This window comes from Cygnus atratus, chromosome 5 (genome assembly GCF_013377495.2).
Source record: "Cygnus atratus isolate AKBS03 ecotype Queensland, Australia chromosome 5, CAtr_DNAZoo_HiC_assembly, whole genome shotgun sequence".
Classification (NCBI taxonomy): domain Eukaryota; kingdom Metazoa; phylum Chordata; class Aves; order Anseriformes; family Anatidae; genus Cygnus; species Cygnus atratus.
Genome location: NC_066366.1, coordinates 29,635,893 through 29,656,825, shown reverse-complemented (window position 1 = coordinate 29,656,825; position 20,933 = coordinate 29,635,893). Strand labels below are relative to the sequence as shown.

Below are 20,933 nucleotides of genomic sequence, written 5' to 3'. Positions count from 1 at the left end.
TCAGTAATACAATGAATTGATACAGTATATGTCATTCTTGAAGGCTTTTCCTGCATTCTTTCTAGCGCCGTTCCGTACATGCTAGAGGCAAAATAACAAAATTTCTTTCAGCAAGATGGGAAGAGAAACACATGGTCTAGGCAGGGCAGCTGGTGAAATCCTGCCCGAGGGGGAGGTCTGAGACACTCCACATCGGCGGCTGGAGGGAAATGCATTTGCCCAGCCAATAAGAGAGACTATCCAAAGGTCATGAGGTAGCTAAGCAACAGAAAGGAAAAATCCTCCATTGTGTTACTTCCAGCTGGAAATAAAGCAAAAAAAATAAGTTGCTGGGATTTCGTGGCAGTATTGTCCAGTGGGTAGACAGCTTAGCTATGGGAGCAGGGGGTGTCTGGTTTTACTCTTTCTGCAGGCTTGCTTTGTGACATGAAGCAAATGAAGTATTTTGTACCTTGCTTTCCCCACCTAAAAATGTATGTGGGATATCTCAGTGTACATAATACACCTTACCACCATAGCAGGGCTGGGAGATCTACCTTGCTACACTTCTTTAAGATGCTCAGGTAGAAGACGCTGCAGAAGTTGAGACAAATATAACTTTTTTCTGTTTATTTCTAATAGGTAGACACACAGTAGGAACCATTTTGACATGTGTTAGTGTAGGTGGAAATGACTCATTTGGCTGCACTGGAAGCTAGCTGCTATAGACTGGCTGCTGGTACAGTCCTAAATAAATCCCATAAAATAGGTCTTGAAAAATAAAGAGAATCTTGCCACTCTGTTACTAATCAATTTAATCTATTTAACATGTACATAAGAGCATTTATACACATGTGAACATACATACACTCCCTGTATCGTATTCAGTCTTCAAATTGCCTGCGCAATGTGCAAGAAGAATGCCACAGAATGAACCAGTGTTTTCCCACTGTGTTTACAATATCATAAGACAACCTGGAAAACACCATATAGAAATTTCCTGAACATCGCCTACATGGTTTTTAAGAGATCTTTATATCCCGAATGGTCTTTATCAAGAAATGTACTGTAATAGTGGGGACAAAAAATGTAAGTGACAAAACCAAGGGTCAGACCAAGACCAGAAAAGCTACAAAATTAAGCCCAGAGTTTAATTCCCAGTTCTGTCAGGCCTTCCTGAGAGAGACATGCGTTCTTTAGGGCCTTCCCCATGCTCCTGTCCGCAGGTACTCTAAACTTATGCCACCCTTAACATTGACAGAAGCAAAGCCGGCGGTGGAGGTGAGAACATTTTGATGGCAGCATGTCAGTGTCTGGCTCAAAAAACAAGGCCTAACGTTTCTGTAAATTAATACAATCTAATTAGTCAATGGCTCAGAGAATTTTCCAGCTAGGAAAGGATTTTAAATGCAAAAATTTGCTCGGAGGCCACAATTAGGTGTTGATGTCTTCCATCCCTCTCCCGTCCAGAACGTCAGCGTGCTACAGACAAAGCTGCTAAGCCCCCTTCCGAACTTCCTCCCACCACAGAGCCCGGCGGAGCTGACCGAGCCGACCTTCTTCCTTTGTCCTTGCCAGGAAGGAAAACTAACACTGCCAGCAGCAAGGCTACAATTATTGCATTGGTTTCACACTCATCCACTTCCAGCCTCACAGCAATGTCACCTGCCTGGGGAAGGATCTTAGAGAATTTCCCAGGCTGCAGAGCTGCGGTCGTGTTCACATTTTGAATTCACTGTGAATCTTTCTGCAGCCTCAGGCCCCACAATTTCTGGACGTCACTTCATCAAAGGAAGCCTGGATAGCTGGAAACACAGGGCATGCAGTAACATCCTCAGAGGCACGTAGCTTCCAGCTGCATCAGCGGAAAGCACTCATTTCTTATAACCCACTCTTTCTTACCACTCATTTCCTACAACAAATCTTGCAGTAAAAGTTCAAATCCCAAATATCCTGGAAGGAGAGGAATGGATGTACAACACAGGTGTCCAAGGCCTACTCTAAAGGCAAGAGCATAATAACAAAAGTCAAATCTAACCATAGCATTTGAGTGTTCCAGAAACTAAAGAACTACCCCACAGAAAGCTTGTGACTGTGCTCCGGGTAACTACATCCCCAAATATTTTTTGTAGCAAGTAGGTCCCTCCCATTTTGGCACATGAAGTAATCTGACCCACCTTACGTTGCATGAGTAGGGGACAGCTGGGCACGTGCATTGTGACTTGCTAAAATAAGACATAAGCCCTTGAAAACAGCTTAATATAATCTTTCAGGGGTTCCATCAAGTCTTCTAATGGGGGACTCTTATTTCTCCTTACGTCTGTCCAGGACTGTGCTCTTACTAATGATAAAAAAAAAATACCAAAAACCTTCCATTGCTGTTTTGTTCTTGTGGAATGCATCCAAATAGATGAGATTTCAGGCAGTGGCACTGTTTCCTCAGCCCACAGTTGCCTTTTCTTCTCCAGGAAGATGCACGAGGAGGATCAGACAGGAGGAAGTGCCCTTCGCTCCAATGATCTGGGAGAGATAAAGAGAGAAACAATTTAGAAACAAAATGATCCCCAGCTGGAAAGCAGAGATTTGTCCCAAAAAGAGGCAATGTGAAGAGAAATTGCTAAACTTCTGCTGGAAAAACACCTGCAATGTAGCTCCCTAAGGAGACTAATTAAGTGAGAAAGATTGGTGCTTATTGGAACTTACAGACTCTCAGCAAAATTTAAGGCATTATCTCTCACATGACTGGTTTGCTTCTATTTTAGGGAAACATTTTTTCTTTTGTTATACTGATTAAGTGACAAGATTGATTGGCTTCCTATGTTACTTTGAGTGAATCATATACACCTATATCCTCCAAAACAGGCTTGTGCTGAGTTACCTACAACTTCTGCACATCAGTACCCAAGAAGCCCACTCCTATGTTCAGCTGTGTGTCCAGCCTGCCACAGAAGCAGGATTGTCTGCTTTTGAATGGCCTGTTTTCTTGTACAAAAAGATATGTGCAACCTTTTTTTTTAAAAAAAAAAAAAAAGAAAAGAAAAGAAAATTAGGCCTTGTATTTAATTTTCCCTTCTCCTAAAGGGAGATAGGTATTTACCTATCTCACAGGCTGTTTGAATCACTCAGAGCATATGCAGGGTGCTTTGCAAATACAGAAACCAACAGTCTTGACCCCAGGGGGTGCAATATAGAAAGAAGTAAAAAATGTAACAGGGAAGAGAAAAAAGACAAATCTGCCGGCAAGCAGAGCAGTCACATTGTTAATACATACCGAACTGGCTTGTTCTGTGGTTTGCACCATCTATTTGGCAATTTATTTTTCTTTAAGTTCACTGTGCTGCTGCATTAGCTGATACTTTCCTTGAGCCTGTGGCAGTGCATCTGGGACATGTGCCACGCAGTGGGCGAGAGCAGGGACAGGCCGGTGTCACCACACGTCCACTCGCTGGGCGCTGTGGGACGTGAAGTCCCTCTGCAGTCTGGGCACTTGAACTTGGTGACTTCTCATCAGCTTCTGCTCTCAACTCCTCAGCTTCGCGTTTGTGAAATACAGGTGGGGTCCTGCCACCTCGGTGGGGAAGTGAGAAAACAGATTAGGTAGTATCTGTAAAGCAGGCAGTTACTATAGTGATAAGCAGCACAGGAAAACTCATGAGGAAAGTAATTGCCTTTAGCACGGATAGTATGCAGTCAATAAAGCGTGGAGACACTCTCCGAACAATGGAGCAAAAAATACTGAGCAGCTGCTCATTAAGTGCACGCCATCCATCTTGTGCGCTGGGTGAGGCCCGGGTCCCGTGGAGTGGTGTGTGATAATTAAATTAACAGCGGCCCCTCAGCACATGCATGCAGGCGGTCTTAACCCTGGCATCACCAACTTTGGAAGGCTTGGCTCTCAGATCTTTTGCAGGAGGACAGAGAGGGTGCAGTGTGTAATTATCCAGGTTAGAAAAACAGAAATTCTGCATTGTGGCATCAAACTGACACACGTCATCCGAGTCACTAAGGTCCCCTACGCAGACCTCTGTCAACCTGGGCCAAGGGAGCAACCGACTGCAGTAACAATCCTTCATCTTTGAAGTGTGGAGCACTGGGAAGGTTCAGACATCTTGGCTTTACATGCAGCTTCTGGGGAAGGTAGTGGCTTACAGGAAAAGTCTCCTGCCCTACTTCTACCTGGTTTTGCTTTTCTCTGCCCCTTCTTTCTAGATTGTCCTTGCTTTTCTCTTCCTCCTCTCCACCTCCTGGACCAGACTTCTCCCGACCTTATCTGTGTTCCTGCAATCAGCTTCCCGCCATGTTCTGGCCAATGCCCTGTTTCCTATCTAGGGCACTGTGTACAATTTTGTTAGCCATCCCAGCCAATTTCTTAGTTGCCTCTCCTAAACAAGTGAACTCCGCCTCTGAATCCTGGCCTTTTGTAAGCTCTGTTTTCCCAGCTCCCAGTACTTACTATCTTTGCCAAGTCAGCTTCAGACTCCGCTTCCCCATCCCCTCCCCTGGTTCAGTTTTCATGACCACCCATTAGTTTCTATTTTCAGGAAATGGAGCTTCTCCCAAGAAGCCAATTGTAGCAATTCTGGCTAATGAAAATACTTGGTATTGCAAGATGAGCTAAAGGTCACATGTACTGGCAATGCTGCAGACTTTGACAATTGTATTTTTCATGTGCTAAAGATACACAAATAAGTCCTGAGATCAACCCCTGTCACAGGGTGTTGTTGCGAGTGCTGTATTATGGCAGTTTTCTGAGATTTTTGGTAGAACACTTCGCATAGTTTGAGTATGAGGACAATCACCGCAGGCACTCAAGTCATTAGCTCTGTGTGGCTTTCCTTAAACATGATTTCCAGAAAGAAAAGAAGAGTGCTTTGCTAAAACTGTTAACCCCATAGGCATGTTTGTTTTTATGTTCCCTGACAAAGATAAACTAACTCTTCCTGACCTGCCTCCCAGGAGCAGTGCTGGTAGCGGAGTGAGAGGGGAAAAAGTGTCCTTGTGACCCGAGCCTGCTTTCCACCTTCAGGACAAAGACCTAAGGAGATGAGAGTCACCAGGCAGGGTGCCAGAAAAATCCAGTCTCTCAGGGCCACTAAGGCATGCTGGGGGTGCTTCAGAAAGGGCAGGCATGGGGTTATGCTGTCCCCACAATACTCTTCAGCAAGCTGCAGCTTAAGGACTTCTGCAGCTCTGCTGTATCTGCATCCACTTAATGGCCCCTGACAGACCTTTCTACCGCAAATGTAGCCAAGAAGTTTTTTTTTTTTTTTTCTTCTTCTTCGTCTTTTTTAATAAGTGTATTCTTCTAGCATCCAAGGCAAACCAGAACTCAAAGCCACGAATTAATGCATTACAGGAGAAAGCACTGCGCTCTGTACATTTCCAGTGTGGCTGGGCTTGATCCTTCAGTGTGAATGCAAAATTGTAAGGACTCGGGGGGATTGGGGGAAGAGGGGTGCAGGGATCTCGATCTCACCTGGCTGTCCCACATAGTCACTGAGGTTCTGCTACCACCAGATGGGCATTCCCAGGTCTGTCACCATTTTGCTGGGAGTTACTAGTTCTGTGGCTGTGTTTCTAGTCTGTGGCCCATGGCTCTGTGCAGTCTCCAGGTCTCCATCCGCACCGATTTCCCTGTAATCTTATATTGGTCTTCCTCTCCTGGTCCCACAAGTATTCCAGTTATTGGATGGACACTGACCTAAAAAACCCATGAGGATGCCCACCATAATGACTGAGTTGTTCATTACAACAAAGCTACAGAGAAAAAAAGGTGCTTGTGAGCACAGAAACAATCTTCTGTGGATGCTTCCAGCCCTATTTCCATCCAGCACATCCTATCTGATGTCCTGTCCAGGATGGCGGTGTTAGGAGGTTGCAGCAGCCACCACGAGAGTTTCGTGTAAACAACCCAGCTGCCGAATTCATTTTTGCAGTTTGCAGCTAACGATCAATCATGCGCTACTCTGCTGTCAACTTCTTTTGTTTAGATCATTTGGATAATTAAAGTACCACGAATTCCACAGTGTCAGCAGGTCTCACACAGACCTCCTGCTGGCTCTGCAATATCTTTCAGAGATCAGAAAATAAAACAATGAATAATGCTAGAGTCCAAGTAACTCATATTTTACATTTCAAGTTTTCCTAATGACAAGGTCATTAGCCAGCAGTGTGATCAATGCAAATACAATATACCTTTGGAAAAAGGCCATCGTCTGCATGTGGAAAGGGCAATTAAGGGAACTGTTTCATAATAATGCACTTTAAGGGTGGAAAGCAGAGATCTCAAAGCTCTTTACCAAAAGGAGCAAAAGACTAGCGATCCAAATTGCCAAGTTAAAAAACAAGTCAATGGTAAGTCCCTGGATATGCGTACTTGGGCACAATGTCCTCTCCTTTGAACTCGCATCTTGCTATCATGCATGCTACATTTGTGTCAGCATCCTTTTGCTGTAGTTCAAGAACACCTATCCTCAGCAAATATCTAGAGATAACAACTGTTCTGCATTTAGTTGACACACACATGGCTGGGCTAAACCTGGCCAATCGCTGCTATCTCTGTTAATATGCAGGTGGAAAAAAAATCCACAGATGTTAAATTGTGTCAGCTTTTCTAACCATTTGAAGTAGTTAATTCTGCAGAACATTTTTGTCTAAATCTACAGAAACTACATTATCCTTCCTATTGCTTGCTCTTTGCTTATTATGCATATTGTGTCTTTCAAGGTCACAGAAAACACCTAAATGCTGCAGCACACACAACACCCTCAGCAGGCAAACTCCCTGTTTTCCTCTGTGGATTTTCATGCCACGATTACAGGAATGTGCAAGGAGCTTCTCTGTCATCAGGAGTCTGTCCATGTGACAAAGCTTTTGAAGGCAGACGGCATTTGCTTTTTCAAAACGTAGAATAGGTGAAAACAGCAGATGACAAAAGCAAGGCTAGGGACAAATAAGAGAAGGCTGTAATGAAAAGGAAGGAGCTAGAGAGAGATGGACTGCAAAGTCCACCAGAGCACTGAGGAAGCAGGAGCACTGCCCCCACGCGCCAGTGGGACAGAGCTCAAGTTTCAAGTGCTTTTAAAAATACGGATTCAATAACATACAGGCACAGAAGGGATTGTGAGTAAATGAAATTGCCCATGCAGACAATTGCTGAGGATTGGAGAGAAAGTAGGCGCTGGTGTTTTTTGGGGGATTTGCTAACCATCGTCACGTTATGGTGAGCTCTGGAGCCACACAATTTTATTGGGGTTGAACATAAAACCTGCACTCTTTGCCCTCAAAGTTGAGAGGATAGACTGGGTAACATGACTCCTAAAAGCTCATGCCCAGAAACTAAATGCAGAGTATTTTCCTCCCTTTTCAAAATCTCTCCAATTTTGTCTTCTTTAAACATTTGGGTTTGCTGCCCGTGAGACTTGTGTTCACTGGACTCTTCCCTAAATGCCGGAAGGCTAAACTCACCGCCCAGCGAGCTGGAAATGGATGCAAAGGCCATAACTAATACCAGAAAGGTAAATCACTGTGACAGGAATAGTTTGTGGTCAAGATGCAGTGCGCAACTTGAATAAAAAAAAAAAAAAAAGAGAGAGGGGATGGACAAAGGCTCCTCCTTTGATTAAGTGCTGGTTGAAAAAGTAAAGGAGAGTTGATTTTAATTATGAAAAAGTGAGGTTTGAGTTCAATTTCTCTTTGATTCTCTCCACTGTTTTTTCTGGAAAGCTAATTTCCAGTCTTTAGCTCCAGCACGACTGGTTACCTTTTCCTTTATGCTCTTCCATATGATTTCTTTTTCATATGGCTCTCTTCCCTCAGCTGCCTGTGAGCCCCGAAGCTGCTCACCCTGGTTCTCACAGCCCCGTGGATGGTGGAAGACTCGCATATGTCCCAGGAAATGATACTGCAATCCTGCATCAGTCTCTTTGGGCAACCATAGAAAGAAGATAAGAAGAGTGTGATGCTTGGTGAGCATCTTGACAGGCTTAGTGTGAAGTGTATCTGCATATTTATAAACGTCTAAGAGAAAGATGGGAATGCGTTTGGCCAGCCAACCACCAAGAGGTGGAAAAGCACCAAGATACAGGTCTGCGTATGGAAACACAGCACAGTCATTGAACACAGAGGTTAAATAGCTAGTGCTGATCCTTCCTGGCCAACAGGAAAACAAAGAGCTCCACAAAAAAATAGCCCTGCTTTAATTACTGCATCCAGTCCTGTATGGGGACCTATCAGGAATGTGATATAGGAGAAGCTTTGAGACACAGATAACTCTGCAAAATTAAACAAATAATAATGAATTCCTGCTGTCCTTACGCAGCATAAATGTCACCCTCCAAAGCCAAAGGGGTTTCATAACACTAGCGCACATTCTTCTTGTGAAGGACTACTCACATATGGGGTATCACACTCACCAGTCCCTAGCAGATTGCCAGGCAGAGCGCAGGCCAAAACCTTTTTTTCTGGTGGAAAAATCCATCGGAGAGGGCCAGGAAAACCGCGTGGCTTCTGCAATAGCTTTCTGTCTGGCAGCCCTGAGCCTCTCTCCCTCTCCCGAGGCCTACAAGGCAGGTTTTCAGCCAAGCGGGATTGCCACGAGTTCTGCTTCTGGCTGCTACCTTTTTGGAGGAACATTTTAAGAGGACAAATAAGTTGGTATTAATTTGAAGCAGATTCCCAGCTGGTGTCCACAAACAGAAGCCTGTCGCCGGGTCCCCAGTCACTGCAGTGTCTGCCTGTCTCTGGATCCCTTATGCTGCCCGGAGGGGCACAGAGGAGGAGGGAGAGCTGCAGTGAGTGGCTGAAGTCCAGCTCTCAGAGACTTAAAATTCCTCATTACAAATTATGCCTAGCAGTCTTGCATCCATTTGGAGTTTGTCCCTTTCCTGGTGAGTGTAATTTTTCCACAGTGATGAAAAAAATGAAAATAAAGAGCTTCAGGAAGGTTTTCAAGCTTCTTTTTATTATTATTATTATTTAGCCCATTTGAAAAACAACAGCCACCAGAATAAATGGCCATATCCACATATCCCCTGGTAGGTTTTTCAGGAAGTTTTGTGCTGTTTTGATAGCTGCAGTTCCATGCTATTAGTCCCGGCACATACACAGAGGTACAGACACCCTCCATAAACCACGAAGATGCTTCTGTCTCACCAGGAAGAGGACTGAGATCAATGCTGACGGTGACGTTTTGCTGCGATATAACATGCCGGTGCCCCCACAGCAGTATAGCCACCACATGCAGCTCAGGTCTGAAGGACAGAGCAGAACTGGGGGTGGGCAGATAAAACAGCTGAGGGGATGGAGCCTTCTGAAATGAGACTAAAAAGGCTTGCACTCTCCTGTTTGGAGGGAAGACTGAGGCTGAATTTCATCCAGGTTTATAAAACTATCAAGGCAGCAGATAAAACATGATGTTCGTAAAACCTCACACTACAAGAAGCCGAGGGTCAGAGAATCCAATGAATCCAGCAGGAGGCCCATTTAAAGCACATTTTAGAAAGTCATCCCTTACAGACAGGGCGGTGACCTTCTGGACCTCCCTGCCACAGTGGGGTGTGGAGCCAGAGAGTGTCAGCAGGTTCAAGAAGGCACGAGACAAATTTGTGGACTAACAGGTTCATACATGGGCACTGCAGCACCTGTGCTGGTAGATACCCTCCAGCACCCTGAATACGACAGCAAACATCTGAACGGGGGAGCATTTCTCCTGTCCTTCATCTCCCTGGAGGTGCAACCGCTGGTACGTGCTGGTATCACAGGATCTCCCTGTTCCCTAGCCCCTTGACACTGCCACCAGAAGGGACAGAGGTAATGAAGTTGGATGCCTTACCGCCAGTCTCCTCAAGGCTTTTAAGCTTCCACCTCACAGAAATTCATTTTGAATTCTTTTGCAACAAATAATTACATTTATAGATTTTAGCAGATGCCTTAAATAGTCTCTGTCCTCAGTGGGAAAATTACATGAATTAAAAATCAAGGCTTTTATAGTTAGGGGAAGATGTAATTGATATTAGGTTACTGAGTAAAAAGAGATCTTCTAGCATTCAGAGCTCATCTGAAATCCTGCAATTATGCTAGGTGGGGCTCTTTTGAAAGGTCTCAGAGGAACACATGCCATTCTCACCATGAAAACATGCTTCCAGTAAACAAATCAGAGCCTCTCTGCTGCTGTTGCTGCTCAGAGAGGGAAATTAGTGGAAGTCCTTTGGGGGTATTGGTAAGAAGAAAAAAAAAAAGAACACCAAAGCAGATGCCCTCGGAGAGACTTGTAGACAAAACCACGATCTCCATGAAGGAGCAAAATGAAAAACAGGAAGGAGTGAATCAGCAAGCCCCTGGGCCCAGTGCTCTGCTGCTGGAGCAGTATCGAGCCATGCAGGCTGTGCGGCTGCAGCCTATCTTCACTGGCTGACACGTCTCTAGTCTGTACATTTTATTAGTGTTTACTGCATCCTTTCTAATCACCTTGACAGCAGAAGTGTGGGTTACATGTTGCTCTTATTCACTGGAGATATCCCAATGAGTTGGGAGGGCAGAGGCTGGGCCTTCCAGCTGCATGCTTCGGGGCAGGAGCTTATCATTGCTACTTGGCTATAAAATGTCCTTCTTTGTTGTTGTCATGGTATTTTCCCATTGTATGAGTAATTAGTTCCCTGTAGACATGGTATTGTTAACCCCAGCAATCTTTAATGGCTTAATTATCAGAACCTTCAAATGAGAAGCATTGTGTTCTTTTCTTTCTAAGCCGTTGAGCTTCGTCTTCACCCTTCTCCACACTCAGACAAACTTGGAAACAAGCACACGAGCTAATGGGCTCACCAAGCAGTTCTCCGCAGAGCCGTACTGGTAAGGAACACTGCCAAGCACTGTGCATCTTCAGACGTATCTTAACAAGAGAAACCATCCTTGTAAGCACAGATTCAGCCATCCCCTCCAAAACTTATGAGCAGCCCACTTGTAGCTGGTAGGAGCCTCCTCTTCATCCCTCTGTGACTTCTTTCCCACCTCTCGGTGCTAAAAACCTGCCCAGATCTTGAAGGGTAAAAGAGTCTTGTCCAGATCCTCTGCAGGGACACAGGCTTCACCCTTAAAGCCTTTAAATCACATTTACAGCGTGATTTAGAAACCTGAACCTCACTGACTTTCAGTATAACTTTGGCATCCAAACTATGTGAGAGCTTCTGAAAGTATTATTTGTTGGCGATATTTCAAAAGACTGATTTTTTTGTCCCCTAAGGAAAAGCAAGACAACTTCAGCTTATTCCTGATGCAAGATCTATGTTGCAAGTCACATCAATCCTTTAGTGATACTGAAGAGCTTGGATGAAAAAAAAAAAAAAGCAGTCATGAAAGGTATTATTATCAAATGGTATGCTGGGGCAGGTTTAATGGAAAAAGAGAAAAATGTGAACTTTTGGATCAAAATCAGAAAGAAGAATCAGTACATCCTCTATCTTATAAACAAATAATGTTTTAAAAAATATATGGACTATAGTCACTTCATTACTGCCTATCCCTTTCCAGCTAATAAAGCACTACTCAGCTAGTGCTGGTTTACAGTGACATATCTGTATGGTTTTTTTTGTTACAGAGACTTCTGTAAGATCCTCCTCCGAAATTATTTTTAGCTTGCTATCAGCATGTTCATTACAAGCAGACTGGAACATGGACACCTACTTCATAAACAAATCAAAACAAAGAAAGGGGGGAAAAACACCCTGAGTCATCCCCTTGTCCTCCTGACGAGGTTTGAATCCAATGTTATGCACTGCTGCCTCAGTAAGGGGGAAATGTAGCTAATCTGTTTTTGGAGTAGGTAGCGTGGCACAGGATTGTTAGCCAGCTGACTCACAGAGTCAGCTGCAGATAAAACTACTAGACCCCTCTGCTCCCTAATAAGCTCAAATGTCTGTTGTTTATTCCAGATAATTCATCTTTGTCTTCCGCAAAGTGCACGTCACCTATACCTCACTCGGAACAGCAAACACTTACTCATTGTAACGAAGAGGATTGCCTCTGGCAGGCTAATTGCTCCACACTCCCCAAGTAAAACCCAGTTTCTCATTTTTTTCTGGTTATGTTATTTCAGGGACTTCATCCAAACACTTGGCAGAAGACAAGTGCCCCAGACACACCTTCAAATTCCAAGGTCAAGCACCCCATTTTATTTAATACTTTTGTAGGCTCAGGTTAACAAATAAAGTGCTTTACAGAGCAATGTTTTCAAGAAATCCTGTTTCTTTTTTTTTTCTTTTTTTTTTTTTTTTTCCTTTTTCTTATTCTTTTTCAAATCAGTTATGTAACACAAACCTTTCATGGAGATATAGATATTCCTGTTCTTGGCTGTCGTATCTTTGCAAAGTCCTCCCAGCAGAGGCCCCTGGAGTTTCTGGTGGTCACAGCACTTGAGCAAGCCCAGCACCCTTGACAGCAGAATGGTCCGTACCAGCCCTGTGCTCCCTCTTGTGCAATACCAGGACTGCAGCTAGCACGAACCTCAGCTGTGTAGCAGGCTGAAAGGCACAATAAGGGCTTCTCATAGTGCTGCAGGAGAACTTCTCCGTTCTAGAAACATGGCAGGGAACACTGGGATGGCCATGGAGGACCACAGGTGGTCTATCACAGCAGCCTGCAGCCGCTCTGTAAAGCAGTGCAGGATGCCTGCTTGACCACATAAGCCAACCGATTCAAGCTACAGAAGGGTTGTGTGTGCAGATGGTGGCTAAAGTAGGGCAACACCTGTGCTCTAGCTCAAGTTAATGTTGAAAAAAAAATTAAAATATAGTTTTGAAGTAATAGATAAAGAAAGTTATATTTGAGAAACCATATGGTCAAGTGATGACAAAAGATCTAGGTGATGGCTTTGGGATCATCCTCCACCAGCCCCCAATGGGACATGCTTACTTTAGTGGTCTGCAGAACGGTGCTGTAACATTTGCCTGTCTTGCAAAGGAATTAGGGAAGGATAATTCAGCAATGCAGGCTTTGCAAACCTTTTTGAAGCCTTTGGGTGGAATGGTGCACATGCAGTGCTTGCTTTTGTTCTCAATATTGCCAGCACATACTCATGAGCAGCCTTAATTGACGGTGCTTTCTGCTTCCCCTGCAATGGTAAATGTTGGTTGCACTTCCTCAGCGCAAGGTGCTGGCACCACCAGCAGCACAAAAACACCTCCCAGCCCGTGCACCGCGGCGTGGTGAGGGAGCCTCCAGCATGAGAGGCAGACAATCCACTGCCTCTGGTCCCTCATGCTGGCTCGGACACGGAGCTGTGTGAGTCCAGAAGATGGAACTGCACCCCAGGACACCACCTTCTGTAACATGGGAGACTGGGAGGAGAGGGTGGGGTCTTACAGTTGTATGTACAACCTCAGGTTCTGCAACAGCGCTTATCCCTACCTTCTCTCTTCCACAGCTGGATAGCACTCATTTTGCTACCAGCTTGTCTTTGCTACGTGCCAGACCCTTTACTTTCCTGATGGTCTGTAGCCTCTGAACTTCACGGGGTTCAGCACAGCGTTTATATTCAGGACAGCAGAAACTGCCACTGGTGGAGCAAGCTACACTTTTTTCTGGCAAAAGGCAGCAGCCTGCCACGCACAGTGCAGAAAGCTGCCCGTGCTGAGGCAGCACATCTTGCCCCTGCCAGCAGCGGAAGGGTGCCTCACACGTCTCTGTACAAGGCACCTTCTGTATAGTGTAACAGCAGTGTGGTGAGAAACATCGCTATCTAATGATTAAAGAGACTGGAAAGGATGCTTCGTGTACCTTGAGGGCTACAAGTAAATCACTGCGCGCTATGGGAAAACAAAAAAATCAGTGCAAGAAAGAGACTGTAGGCTGCGTAGGCTGTCTGTAGGATGATAGGACTCAGCTCCCCTGGCTGGTCTGTACACAGCCCTGTGCTGCCTGTCAGTGCTCCCGTTCCTCTCCCTCTGACAAAGACACAGACATGACTGCCAAAACTGCCATAGAAAAGAAGGAAAAAAAAATTAACTACTACTTGGAGGTCTGAGGGCCACAGGACGTTTTGAGGAGGCTCTCTTCAGGGGGTGGCTGGGCTCTGCGGGGTTCCCTGCCACCCGTCCCCAGGGCCACTGGTAGCACAGAGAACGCGACTGAAGTGCCCAGGCAAGGGCACTGATGGTGATGCTGTCTCGCAGTTGGGGCTGCTACACCATGAGCGATGACACCTGGAAGCAGGCAAGTTCCCTGCGAATGTTCAAATTGTCTTATGAAAATAAATAGGCTTTGGAGAAAGCCCAAGGGCATATTTCAGAGCACTTTGGATTTTAGCCTGTTTCAGCCTCTACTGCCAGCTGTCCATCTGTCCTGCTAATGCACTTCATTATGCAGCTAGGTAATGAGCCTACATCTATCTCCTTTACCAGCAGGATTGTAATTGTGAGGGGAAAGGGAGACAAACTTGTTATATAGGACTCGGGGGTAGGACCGTAAGGGGATGTACTCATTTTGCATTCTCATTTCTCATTTTGCATTCAATCACAGTTAGAGTACATATCATTCCGGTGCAGTTACCCCATTAGTAAGAAATACATCCTTTTGCCTCATCAAGAGGAAGCTGAACTCTGTCTCAAAGGACTTGCCACGGGGGCTCTCAGAGGTGATGTTTCATTGAAATGAACGGTGTCTGTGGATCCGGCCGTGCCACCTCAACAGCGTGTGGGAGCAGGTGGACCAACCATGGCAAGAGGAACATGTATTTTCTGTCATATTTTCCCTACACGTTAAAAGATTGATTTTTAGAGGCATAGCCCAGAAATGCTCCCAATCCAGCAGTCACAGCTTGCCTTTTGTTCATGCCTGGACACCACTCAGCTGGCACGGGTGGCTTCTGAGGTTCAGTACAGCAGAACGAAGCTCCAGCCAAGGGTCTGTTCCTCCACAGCTCCCCTCACCTCCCACCGTTCCCCTTGCCTGAAGAGATCCCAGCAGATCCCATTTGCACAGGTCAGCCCTTCCTGGCCTGCTTCAGACACTGCCCCTCTTGCAAAGCATTGATAGCAAGAGGCACGTACCTCTGTACCTCCATTATCAGCCTGTAACGTCTTCTACAATAGTTTGAAACTGATCTTCGTGGTGGTTTATGGCTTTAGAAGCTATTGTGCTTTCAGTTAATGTCTTGATTTTATCTGCCTGAGTCATTGGTTACCTGATTGTTTTAAGTGGCTTCTATTTTGTCTTCCTTGAAATGGCATTGCCCAGTAGCTGCAGTTTGCCATCAAAATTGTCTAAATTTTATAAAAGAGTCGTTATATTTTGCAGTCACAGTGAGGAAAGAGGATTTGATTTATTTTGATCAGTAGTCTAAATATTTTTGTATCAGATTTTGGCATTTCAATGCATAAAGGGCTGCCTTTGAACTCCACTTAGCTACTGAGAAATGGCACTTACGCTTCATGCTACTGAGGTGTCATCTTAAATAGATTTCTAATAAGTTTTGATCTGGCCCACTGTGAAATCTCAATGTCAGAATGAGTTGAATGTTTTCAAGTACATTTCTCACATAGTTGCTTGCCTTACTTTAAAAGTAATAGTTAAGCTGATATTTGAGTAAGTTTACATTAGTCTTTGATTATGAGCTTCTCAGGATTATAAAAGTCAACTAATATATTCATGGGAGCACAATTACACAAAGCTGGTGCAGCCAAAAATTAAAAGAAAAAGAGGATTATACACACGCCACACTTTTGGAAGCAGCCAAGAATAATAGAAGCTGAAAATTGTCAGCGAGCTCGACAACAGAGATCAGAGCCTTCAAGAGAGGCATGCCAATACCAAGGCTTCCAAAATGAGAGATTACTCGTAAAGAGCTTGATCCAAGTGCTGTTCTCGAGGGCACGTGCATACTGACGCCACAGCAGCTTGGGTCTGCAGACAATCAGCAGTGCTCCGGTTTCAAGGTAGGAGTCTCTTTCTCTTACACTATGGTGCTTCAAATGGAATTGAGTTTCCTCTGAGCTTTATGCTTGGTGGAGCGAAATAATGTTGTGATTGTTGAAAGACTGGCTATTGGCCATAGTAACTTCAAAAAATAAAAAAGAGACTGAGTTATAAAATTGACAAAAACACTTAGGCTGGCTTTAATGCCACCATCCAAGCAGACATAGTATTAGCTGTGGCTCTGCCTTTAAAAAATCACCTTGTATCCAACACTGTCAAAGAAATATTCCCCCTCAAAGAGCCCCGTTCTCCAGCAGGACCACTGTGCTGGGAAAAATGCTGAAATAAGCATTCAGGCAAAAATGAGAAGCTGAACTGCTGTGGTTGCATGGATTGAGAAATAGAAGCCCACGCTGAAAGAACAAGGACTGCCCTGGACTGCTCACACAGCTGATACCATACTGATAGCAGGAGGAAAAGACAAGGTGTAATTCTGCCATCAGCTGCCCGGTATAACAGCTTACAGTGGTGATCACATTCACTAAGACACAATATGTTGTATACCTTATTTCAGTCAGGACAAATACCTAATTTGGTTCATTTCTAGAGAAAATTATGACACTTATTTGTTACTTGGGTTAATAAACAAATGTTGCATACCATATGTAGGCATGCTGAATGATTTTTGTCATGAACTCACCACATGCTTCTGAACCTAGTTCTCTCTTCATCCTTTGTTCGCAATGAATCTTTTGTCTAATGACCATCACTCTTCTGGCAGATGTTAAGTATCAAATGCCTAGGCCATGATGGACAATGACAAAGGTGCCCATGTACCCTGCTTCTGCATCCAGAAAGTCCCACCACTCATTCGTCCTTGCTTGTGAATCCTCAGAAACCAGAGACAGGTTGTGGGTGCCCCTGGGAGGCACCTCACATGCAGCAATGTCTCTGCTTTACCAGGCTGGCCTAATATTGGGGAGGGCTTGGGGTGTGTGAAGGGCAGGGAAGCTCCCACCTCCACCTACCGAGTCTCTGCTCTTCCTCTCAAATAACCCAAATCCGAGATAAGCTCTCAAGGGGGTTCTCTCTTTTCTCTGTGAAATCTCTCACAATCCCAGTTCTCCAGGGGCTGTTTCTACCATGTTCCACTGCTATAAAAGCTTTTTCTTCATTTTTTCCCTATTTGCTTGGCTGTTTGATGCACATTTTTGTGCGCAGTGAAACCTAGACACCACCAGCCTTCTGCAAACCCTGGAGACCAGTCGTTCTCGTTTGTGGGAGAGCTGAGGTGGCTGAGATGATTTTCAGCTTGGGCTCCTTATTGAGGGCGGTTGCTGGCACCTGCTACCTGTCCTGTCCTTGGGTTTTAGGGTCATTCCCGACAGAAGCAGGAAGGCAGCTCCAGGACATTATCACGCCACATTGCACAAGTCCCAGCAGGGCAGCAGGCACACGCACACTCGCTCGTCCCCTTCTGCAATTACTGTGCAAATTACTTCTCACCCCGCCGGGGCTTTGTGCGTGTTTTAACAAATGTCTCACAGCTTTAGCATTCTCTGCACATTAGGAGAGAACCAACCTCACCTGGGAGGATGCAGCCTGGGACTCTAAGCTTTCAGATTTTCTTTTATGCTTTCAGGCTCACTTTCTTCAGAAAGAATGGCTGACACACACACTCGCTGTTCCCTCAGATCAGGTTGTCCTTTGTCCTGCCTGTGCTAGAAACAGGGACTGCAAACATGCCACAGCAAGTTCCACCAGCGTTTCCTTGATCCAGTCAAGCAGACTCGATTCCTATTGAGAACTGTTCCAGCCAAACTGCTTTAGACCCGTACTAAAGGCGCCAATCGCCCTCAGACAAAGCACAAAGCTCCCTCAGCACCAGCACTGCTCAAGTCTGATCTGCCACGGATTCGCACTCTCTGCCCTGCAGCCTTCCCTGCTGTCCCATCCCTGACCCTTACACACCCATCCACCTTCGCACCTGCGAGGGCAAGTCCCAGCACGGGAGCTCGGAGGATACAGCCGGGAACAGCCTCCCAGAGCAGCTGGGGCCAAGATTTTGCTGCGGTCCCACCAGCGTGAGTCTCTTGTCTACCCACATGCCCGAATCACGAGCTCTGAGACCTCTGCTCCCTCTCAAATTTGTTTAAAATCGTCTTACAGATGTAGAAGGTACCAGTGCATGTGTGTGAGGGGCAGGGAGGGTAGGGCTGCAGGGACGTAGTTGCGTAAGCGTAACTCCCTTAGCAAAACAGGCTAAAAATAATAAAGCTACATCATCGCATTCTTTCACAATGCTTCAGGAGAACCGAAGTGGTGCCTGCAGCTGTGATGAGTCCCTGTTGAAACTGAAGGGAAATAGGTGAGGAAGGCAAAGCCACCTTTGTCCTGCCCCGTCTGTCAGCAATGCTGAGTCAAGGTGCTCAAGCAATTTTGTATTCAGCTACACTGAACTTCAGCAAAGCTTATGTCTGAACAGTCCTCCTATTCCTACAGGCCTCACTTCCCCAAATACAAAATCATCTGCATATTCACCCCTCGTTCTGGCTTTTTGTAAACAGTGCTGCTCTAGGGTGACTATTCCCTTATTACTACCTCTCAGTACTTTGTGGTTTGGGCTCCACCATGGCTGGCACGTACAAGGTAAGCTTCTGCTGCAAACAGCTGACACAAGGCCGAGATAAGAAGTACGGAAAGATAATCAAGGGACCACAATTAAATGTTGAGGTTGTATCTGTCCATATAGCAGACTGTTGTCTGCCCTTTTTCTACCCACTGAAAATTTGCCGTACACAAGATGGGTAGACAATTTTAAGACACATTGCAATTAATTCCCTTCCTAAATCTAAGCTCTTCTGCCATTCAACTGTTGCCACCCCCTACACAGGCACAAGCAGCAGGAGGTACTGCTACAGACAGGTACCCCGCATTTGCCTCCATCTCCTGTGGTGTCCTCATGGCCTTGGTCGCTGCTAGGGGCCAGAGCACAATGGGGAGCTGAACACCCTGCCAGGGGGCTGTGCTGCATGGGGCATGGAGAAAACAGGGGAAGAAAGGGTGACAATCCATGTGGTGAGGGCTGGAGCAAAAAAGAAGGCAACTCTTCTCTTTGACAGAGCCACTTTCCAACAGATACACAAGCTTCACAGCCAAGGGAAAGCCACATTTACTCTGGGGCAGAAAATAGCGGGCATGCGCTTCTATTATCTCGTTAACACCCCCTCCCTCTCCCCAGGATCATTTGGCTGCACGTCCAGTGGCACCACGTCATGGTGTTGCCAGCAGAAACAGCTGGCACCGAGACTGGGCATGGTGCGAAATGGCTCCGTCAGCAGGGTGCGAGTGCCACACGGGCATGGCGGGCTGAGGAAGGGTATGTGCCCGTGAAAGTAGGAGAGAGGATTTGCAGCTACAACTTACTTTTCAGCAGAGATGGAAGGGGAGGGAGTAATAAACAGCCCCGTTAAGCTAGTCTGTTGGCTTTAAACCAAGGTAATGAGGCATGCGGGTGCTTTGACAAGGAGCCAGAAACTTCATTTGCCACCAATTTGACTTCTACCTTTTTTTGTCTCTCTTAAGCTGACAGTACATTCCTCACAGTCCACTGAGCATATCAAAATGGGGCTCAGGCTAAGTCTAATGCACAGTTAATTGGGTATATAACCTTTTAAAGTACTACTAGGAAAATAATTCACTTAATTAAATATTTCCAATTGTGGAAACCACCCTTTACGCAAGTTGCACCACCACTGCCCCCTTTGCACACACAAGATGTAGACTGAAATTGGACTTACCCGCTCTTTTCCTACACATGGCATTTCCCACTCCAGTCCTTCTCAGCTGTCCCTCCCACTGCTACTTCCACAGGACTTCAGTGATGAGATCAAAGCGGGAGCAAGAGCTCGTGGCTCTGCCGCCCACGTGTTTTGGGGCCCTGGACAAATTTCTTAACCCTTCTTTGCAACAGCTTCTGCATTTAGACGGAGATGAGCAGCGTCCTCCCACCTCACCGCTCTGCTCCTCGGCCTAGTGCCCTCAGAGCAGCTGCGGCCTCCCTTGGCTGGCGGTGTTAGACCAAAGAGAAGAACACAAAGTGTTTGTCCAGGCTGGCTCCCTGGAGAGGACATCACTCGGCTGTGGGCACAGGAGAAAAAGCCCTGCCTTTGGGGAACTGCAGCCAGCGTCATGCCACCACTGGTGTGTGACCAGACCAGGGAGCCACGGCGGCCTGCACCTGCGGAATCCATGTGGGACAGAAGCAGACAGAAAGATAGGCCCGATTGTTCTGCAGAAGCCTGCCAGATTATAGAATCATATGCTATAGAATTATATAATAGAATAGATAGAATCATATCAGATGTTTAGGCAACCTCATCACAAAAGAAAACTTTGGTTTTGTACAGATGAGCCTCCTGAATGGGGAGCGTCAAATCTCACGCCCTCTGGCAAGAGTGCTGCAGATGCAGTAACATCACCGTTATACCAAAAACGTCACCACTGGGCTTCTGGATCCCTTTCAAGGGATGAACACAAAGTTTTTACCAGAGAATAAAGCACGTTAGTGATCTTCTAACAACCATTTCCACCTAACTTGCGGTACTTGTCCTGTAGTCAGTAGACTCCTTATACCTAAAAGCTGCCCTGCAGGGAAAGGCTGAATCAAAACATACCTGCTGCATTCTGCACGGCAGCTGCTCACTGTATAACCCATGCCAGGTCCCCAGGCAGTTCCTAACAGCTGTATTTTGGCCAAGGGCACATCTATGCTATCACCGGTACCCGCTGACACTGCTTCTTTGTGACTGGAAATGTCCCCACCTCCATGCATTTCGCCTGCCTGCTGCTAGCTGTCACCACAAATATTTGCAAACAACAGTTTGTAAGTGCGGAAGGCCCCACAAGTCACACGCTAGATGTGCCCATATTGCTCACACACCCATCAGCTTGCTCTTCTGACAGCCCACAGAGAAAGGGGAGACCCTTTCTCCAGCCATCCCTCACCTCAGCAGCGCTGGAGGCAGGTGAAACGGGGAAGCCGCATT

General features: G+C 45.8%; 1 long non-coding RNA gene across 1 annotated transcript; it reads right to left on the bottom strand.

Annotated features, from left to right (window-relative positions):
* Window positions 1-743: 743 nt before the first annotated feature.
* Window positions 744-19,793, bottom strand: LOC118244857 (uncharacterized). The gene is made up of 3 exons (XR_004777670.2): window positions 19,686-19,793; window positions 3,251-3,547; window positions 744-2,499 (listed from the first exon to the last, which is right to left on the bottom strand). It is a non-coding gene; the product is annotated as an uncharacterized LOC118244857 (long non-coding RNA).
* Between the last annotated feature and the right edge of the window lie 1,140 nt (window positions 19,794-20,933).